The sequence below is a fragment of the Herpailurus yagouaroundi genome, unplaced genomic scaffold, assembly GCF_014898765.1.
Source record: "Herpailurus yagouaroundi ecotype Mexico unplaced genomic scaffold, PumYag 141, whole genome shotgun sequence".
Taxonomy (NCBI): domain Eukaryota; kingdom Metazoa; phylum Chordata; class Mammalia; order Carnivora; family Felidae; genus Herpailurus; species Herpailurus yagouaroundi.
The window spans coordinates 71,782,825-71,789,681 of NW_024412396.1; the positions used below are offsets into that span (position 1 = coordinate 71,782,825).

The window sequence follows — 6,857 nt, forward strand, 5'->3', positions numbered from 1 at the left end:
CCCCCCCCCCCCCACCGAGAGCCAGCTGCTGGTACTGAGCTGGCAGGAGTAGGCTGGATGACAGCCAGGCTACCTCCCCACCTTGATGTTCCTGGGGCAGAAGTAGTTTATAGGACGGAGGTTTACACCTTATATTTTGTATACAAGTTGCTAAATTTGGATCCTATAAAAACAAGTTTGAATTTGGCTAGTTTGCAACCCTGAACGCTGCAAGAGAGGAGTTTAGATAAACCCTGACATCATAAGCTCCCTGCTGCACAGGGCTACCTGCCTGGGTCACAGCCACAAGGGGACTGCTTCTCTTCTCTCAATGAGTAGGCTTTGCATGGAGAATTCAATGGTCTGGGGGGAAAGGGAATGAGCAGTGTCCAAGGGAAATCACCACTTAATGGCTGTGACAGATGTGTGCAAGCAGGTCCTAAAACACCTCTGTCTGCAAACAGCATTGCCAACCTGCTAACCGTTGGATTGATACATCAATCAATAAGGCGCTTATTTCCACAGGAAATGGTCTTTTTATGTAGACTCTCTTTGCTGTGGTGGGTGTGATGGGATTTTACTGGCCAACACCATTCGCTTTAAAAGGGATGGATGACGGGCGCCTGGCTGGCTCAGTTGGTGGAGCGAGCGACTCTTGATCTTGGGGTCCTGAGTTTGAGACCCACGTTGGGTGTAGAGATTACTTAAATAGATAAAAACTCTAAAATAATAAATAAAATGTAAAAATAAAAGGGCTGGGGTGCCTGGGTGGCTCAGTCGGTGAAGCGTCCCACTTCAGCTCAGGTCATAATCTCGCGGTCCATGAGTTCGAGCCCCGCATTGAGCTCTGTGCTGACAGCTCAGAGCCTGGAGCCTGCTTCTGATTCTGTGTCTCCCTTGCTCTCTGCCCCTCCCCCACTCAAAATGAGTCTTTCCCTCTCAAAAATGAATACATGTTAAAAAAAATTTTTTTTTTAAATAAAAGGGCGGGAGGAGATTGTGTCAGCTTCCTTTCAGCAGGTCAAAATGAGATTATCTTCCCAAAGCACAGTCTACTTAAAGAATTTCCTTTTTGAATATGCCTTTGAGAAATAATTGGAAATACACATCACTTTCCTGTAGCTTGGAGCAAACAACAGGCTTTGCTTTCTTCACATTATAAACTAATTTCAAGACTGATGATTTTTCACCGTGTTTGACATGGATTTTCTAGAATGATGTCTAATTTCCAGACACTGTTTACTTGCTTGCAAATGGGAACGTTCACCTCTGGCAAAAAATCTTACGGACAAGTAGGCTGGGTAAGCTAGAATTCAGAGTTCCCAGAGGGTTTGATTCCTTTAAGATGCCGACAACAGTTTAACCCGGCAAAGAAGCATTTTCTAACCTCCCAATCCCCATCAAAGTAAACAGCCCCTCACTTAACATTTAGGGTGTTCCAGGCCCTGAGTGCTCAGAAGCACGGAGACCTGCGAAACTAAGAAGAAACATCCCTGCCTTCCAGAAGCTTCCAACCCAGGAACCGCCTACAGGTAGTTGGAAGACCGCTAGCTGGTCATCAGCTGGGAATATCACATGTATGGGGGACTGGAGACCAGCGAAGGGGTTATTTCTAACTGGGGGATCTGGGGCCTGCCGTGAGGCAGGATCCGAACCGAGTGGACGCTGGTAGACCTGAGGAAGGCATTCCTTAACGGACAGAGCAAAGGCAGGGAAGCAAGACAACTTTTGTGAGGCTGGGTGTTGGGGGAGGGGGTCAAGGTGGAGCAGGACTGTGCAGGGAAAGCCGTAACGATGAGGGAATTTACTAAGCACCTACTATAGCCAGGAGCACTGTATATATTATTACAATCTGCCATTCCGACAACCTTGAACATCAACATTCCTATTTTACAGATAAAGAAACTGACCCAGAGAGGTTAAGAAACTCATCTAAGATCTCTTAGTTAATTCATCCATGGTGAGACAAATATTCAAATCCAGGTCTCTTATTTATTTGTTTTTTTTTGCTACACCAGGCTTCCTTGAAACCCAGCTAAGGACCCTGGGCTTCGTTCCACGTGCAGCCCGGAGGAGGACAAGGCAACCACACCACTGGGTAGTTCTGCTCAGAAAGGCTCCCCGTGTGTCCTGTACTGGGCTGGCCCTGTTCCTCTGGGAGCAAGAGGCAAACCAGACACTGTCCTTGCCCTTAAGGAATGTGTGATTTTGTGAGAAAAGCAGACCAGGTAAGAGCCATGTTCATTACAGTGAGAACAATGGTAACTGTGACTATGGAAATACCCTTCCAAGGAAAGCTTCCCGGAGAGATCACCTGAGCAGTTCTGGAAGATGAGTAAAGTTGAAGGAGGCGGGAAAGGCCGTTTTAGGCAGAGGGAAATGAACAGGGTCTGCAGGTGGCACGAAGGCGAGTAAACGAGGCGGAAAGGTTCGAAACGCCTCGCAGAGGAGCCGGCCGTCCCGAGGCACCCGGAGCCCCAGAGGTTTGAAGCGGGGAGCGATGTGGTCCCCTCTGCACGTTAGAAAAATTCAGGGGACCCCTGGCGCAGGAGGACCGGTGGCAGGCGCAGCAGCGGGCTGGCCAAAGGGCAGGTGACAGGGAGCCAGAGCCTCCGTGAGGACAGTAGGAGTGGGAATGGAGAAAAGCGGGCTTTAAAAAATATTTTGGAAGTAAACTCATTAGGAGTTGGTGGCTACACACGGGGGATGAGGGAGCGAGGAGTCCAGGGTGAATTCCCAAGTTCACTGCAAGTGATTGCGGTGGTGAGGGAAGCCGCTGGAAGAGCAGGGCTGGCGCGGACGGAGAGGTGGTTAGGCGGGCGGTGCGTCCAGGGTGCCGCAGGACAGTGCATGGGGCCATCTGGGACAGCGGGGTGAACAGAATAGAGACGGAAGCTAAGAGCGGTCAGCACGCAGGTGGCTGCTGGGGCCACACGTGGGGACCCGATGACCCAGCAGAGCACGCGGAACACGGAGAGTGGCAAGAGGAGAAGTGAGAAGGGGGAGACCGAGCTGAGCGGTGCAGACAGCCGAGGTGACAAGTCCAAGGACAGAGTAGCGGCCGGTGTCGGGTGCAAGAGAAGGCGAGGAAGCAGGTCAGAAAGCCTTTGCCTGTGTGACCAGTGATGGAATGTCTGGTAGACAGCCGGGAGACACAGGGCCTGGGGTGGCACAGACGGGCTCGGGACGCTTAGCTGGGAACAGGAAACAGGCTACGGCTACAGAGACACAGGGCCAAGACAGGGGCTTGTTTTTAAAGACCAGGAGAGGGCGCCTGGGTGGCTCAGTCAGTTAAGCGTCCGACTTCGGCTCAGGTCATCATCTCGCGGTTTCTGAGTTTGAGCCCCATGTGGGGCTCTGTGCGGACAGCTCAGAGCCTGGAGCCTGTTTTGGATTCTGTGTCTCCCTCTCTCTCTCTCTCTGCCCCTCCCCCTCTCATGCTCTGTCTTTCTCGGTCTCAAAAATAAATAAAACATTAAAAAAAAAGTTAAACAACATAGCTGACGCTGGAGACCGTAGGTTACGGCAGAAGTCTACATACGCGAACGGTGTCTCCTGCAGTGGGTCCCAGGATTCCAGAAGCACAGAGACAGAGGTGGGTTGATCCAAGGGTGAAGTCTTATCAGACAGAAGCAGGACAGGATGCTGAAGACGCTTGTGATTAACCATGGGTTTCTAGTCTGGGAAAGAAAGGAGAGGTGAGAACACTAAATCAAGGTCTGAGGCTGAAGCAGAGGGTCAGTGGGACGGAAGGTAGGAGTCGGAAGGGGCAGGGTATTGGGGGTTTAAGACTCCAGATGTGCTGCTGCTCTCAGGAATGACAAGGACCGGGATATGGCAGCTGAAGAGGGGAGATGAGATAATGGAATTGCAGAGGCCAAAATACAGACCCGAGGGCTGTCAGAGGGCTGACTCAAGTCACCTAAGAGCTGGTATGGCTCGGGTGTGAGAGGAAGCCCCAGGTCTTCAAAAAATACAAGAGCAGGTGAGACGATGCCAGAGTAGCATCTGAAGTGGCACCAGCCTCACACTGCGTCGCGGCTAGCACTGCCTTTGGAAGGATTTGGTCAAAACATCCCTAGGAAAAGACGCGCCCAACCCACGACTGCGTTCCCGCCACGATGACAATGCCATTTAAGCAGAATGGTGCAAGGAGACTCCCAAGCCATTCCTCGGGGAGTAACAGGATGGCACAGTTTAGATATGATGGTCCTTCCTCCCTACCTCCATCCTTCAAATCCCAAGTTCAAAATTGTATGTGACCTAAGCAGGGAAAGAACCGTGCGCCAGGGTGTGCCAAGGAAGTCAGATGGCAACTCAGCACCAGAACGTGGCTCATGGGAACACAGAGGAGAGATCAACAGCCTTTCTCCTTCCTGACTCCCACCTCAAGGCTGCTGTTCCTGTGGCGGGGGCTGAACCCCACCATGACAACGCCTGTGCCAAGTCTCCTTGGGTCCACCCTCTCCAGCCAGAGCATCTGTGTCACAACAAAAGGGAGTGAGACACCAGCAGTCCGCAGTAGAGACATGTCCAAAGGGAGCTCCAATGTTGAAAAATTGAGGGTTTTTTTAATGTTTATTTATTTTTCAGAGAGAGAGACAGACAGAGACAGAGAATGAGTGGGGAAGGTGCAGAGAGGGGGGACAGAGGATCTGAAGCAGGCTCTGCATTGACATCACGGGGCCAGACGTGGGGCTTGAACTCACGAACTGCGAGACCATGACCTGAGCCCAAGTCAGACGCTTAACCGAGCCCCCCAGGCGCCCCAAGACTGGTTCCGATCGACATGGGAAACACAAAAGCAAGTTGTTTATTCTACTTTTAATAGACAGCAATCCCCCTAGCTCAGAGAGATCAAATACTTACCTCTGATATGGCAAATCTACCTGGCTAGTAAATGAATTTTCATTTGCTCTAAGAAACCAAGTGAGTGTTGGATCCCATCTATAATCATTAGTTGCAAAACCAGCAGCGCCCGAATGCACAGCACAGGCGCAGAGGCTGAGACGTGAGGGTCAGGAACTAGCTCACCCAGGAAAAGAGAAGCGTAGGAGGAAAACGTAACTGGTCCTGAGCGTACAAGCACCCTACATACCAAAAAAGCCCAAAAGTTGGGCATTTTCCTTCCCATTACTGTGCACGCCCATAACGCCTGAAGACTGGCATTGTTAGGCCCATTTTACAGCAGAGGAAATGAAGGGTGTAGAGGTTAGAAGCCTCTGCTAATGTTACACGATCGATAAACTGCGCCACTGGGACCCGACCCCAAGCTTGTGGTGACGCCGGTCTGCTCTTCCCACTGATCAGCTTTGCAGCTGGTCTGTCTCGCAAGGTCTGGGGTTCCAAAACCATTTCCACTATTAATCCCCAAGTTCAGGTGTGAATTTTGAAGGAGGAATGGCTGATACAAGACAAGACATGATGTTAGTAACCAAGTATGAGTGAGAAGACCTCAGCCAACCCCAAACGCAGTTTCAGTGGATTAATCTGTTAATCTGATGAATTCCCAAGGCTAACAATGAGGGTTATGGGCTTGCCCCAATATTTACACATTTATCACCTGATTTATCTACTGCTGTTTCACATAGAAATTAACATAAAACAGAAGCCCCTGGGTGGCTCAGTCGGTTAAGTGTCCAACTTCGGCTCAGGTCATGATCTCACGGTTCGGGAGTTCGAGCCCCTCGATGGGCTCTGTGCTGACAGCTCGGAGCCTTCAGTCTACTTGATTCTCTCTGCCCCTCCCCCACTGCTCTAAGGTTTTTTTGGTTTTTTTTTTGTTTTTTTAAAGAAACTCACATAAAAGAATGAAAGGCTGGTGTGTGGCCAAACACTGGGTCAGGCACTTTCTGGTCCCTTGAGCCTCAGTCCCAGCTGAGCTGTCCCTTACTCAGGAAGGCCTTTACCTGACAGCATCTCCCACCTCTCCTCTTCTTCCTAGCACTTCGCACAACCTGAATCCTGGCAAGTATCTGCGAACCACCCGTTAGGGACCAATCCTCTCCGACCCTGCAGGTTCCCCGAAGACAAGTGTGTGATCCTCGCTCACAGCTGTGTCCTCCAGGCACTTGGCAAGGAGAATGACCAGCCAGACTCACCTGAACTCCCCGGGCCACTCCTCTTTACAGAGAAAATCCATCGGAGAGGCTGGATTCCAAACCCCCACCCCGTCTGCAAGGCCAAGCTAACTCCTTAGTGCTCGTAAGCTGTTCTGTTCCACTGCATTAACCCGCCCCACCATGCAAATGCAGTCAGGTGCACACGCTGCGTCTGCCTGGCTGGGCAGGTGGGAGCAGCCAATGTCAGTGCAAAAGTGGATCTAGCGTCTCTTCGGGAGGCTATCGACCAGCAAAGTAGAGAACTAGGTTCATGTGTTACCGAAGACCTCCACTTTCCTTAGTGTTATGGGTAGTAACCGGATCCATGTACTGAAAGAACCCGCTTGGCCTCAGAGAAGAGAATTTGACTCAGATCTTATAAAAGGACGTGAAATAGTACATAAATGCCAGCTTAATAGAGGTCTCGTCAGGGCACCTTACCACAACTTAAGCTCCAAATCTAATATAGACATTGATGGAGTGGGGAGTATGCTTTTCGTGGCCCAGATTTCATAGGTCCCACAACCGAGAACTATAGTTCAGATGATTAAGACAGCAAATGCATGCCTATAGTGTTTCATTTGACTTGTATTTGTCTTTTTAAAGTTTATTTATTTTTGAGACAGAGAGAGAGAGAGAGAGAGCGAGCAGGGGAGGGACAGAGAGAGGGAGACACAGAATCCAAAGCAGGCTTCAGGCTCTGAGCTGTCAGTAGAGCCCGATGCGGGGCTCAAACTCACAAGCTGTGAGATCACCATCTGAAGCTTAGAAGCTTAA

General features: G+C 50.4%; 1 protein-coding gene across 1 annotated transcript in view; it reads right to left on the reverse strand.

Moving 5' to 3' along the window:
• The window catches only part of DEGS2 (delta 4-desaturase, sphingolipid 2), a 67,587-nt gene extending 61,384 nt beyond the window's left edge, over nucleotides 1-6,203 (reverse strand). Inside the window, exons 1-2 of the mRNA XM_040478218.1 lie at nucleotides 6,081-6,203; nucleotides 3,527-3,659 (exon numbers count right to left, since the gene is read on the reverse strand). The gene's annotated coding sequence lies outside the window, so the exon portion shown is untranslated. The remainder of the gene's footprint in view (nucleotides 1-3,526; nucleotides 3,660-6,080) is intronic.
• Between the last annotated feature and the right edge of the window lie 654 nt (nucleotides 6,204-6,857).